Source organism: Sinocyclocheilus rhinocerous, unplaced genomic scaffold, assembly GCF_001515625.1.
Source record: "Sinocyclocheilus rhinocerous isolate Xijiao unplaced genomic scaffold, SAMN03320098_v1.1 scaffold1802, whole genome shotgun sequence".
In the NCBI taxonomy this organism is placed as follows: Eukaryota; Metazoa; Chordata; class Actinopteri; order Cypriniformes; family Cyprinidae; genus Sinocyclocheilus; species Sinocyclocheilus rhinocerous.
The window spans coordinates 733,018-733,340 of record NW_015654351.1 but is presented as its reverse complement, the minus strand read 5'-3'; the positions used below and the strand labels follow the sequence as shown (position 1 = coordinate 733,340).

Sequence of the window (323 nt, the reverse complement as noted above, 5' to 3'; positions counted from 1 at the left end):
ACTCGCTGCCGGCCGCCTGGGCTGTGGAGGGACGGCTGCCGTCCGTGAGGGAGCGGAGGAGTCGCCGCCATTCGCCTGAGGCCGGAGCCTGCTGCCATCCGCCATGATGGGGAGAAGCAGGGAACGGGGGACTCGCTGCCGTCTGCCCTCAACAGGAGGAGCCATCGCCGTCCACCGGGCGGCGAAGGAGTGTCGGGCCATCCACCGAGGGCTGTCCAGTGCCACCGCCTGGCATCGCGGAAGAAGGAGGCGGGAACCGGCGAACATTCAAAGAAAACTTTAATAATAAAATAAACACAAAATAGCGCGACAGCCCCTCGCGG

General features: G+C 64.7%; 1 protein-coding gene across 3 annotated transcripts in view; it reads right to left on the bottom strand.

The window, feature by feature from the left end:
• LOC107717006 (SEC14 domain and spectrin repeat-containing protein 1) overlaps nt 1-323 on the bottom strand; it is a 52,863-nt gene that overhangs the window by 3,406 nt on the left and 49,134 nt on the right. The gene's annotated exons all lie outside the window — the stretch shown is intronic.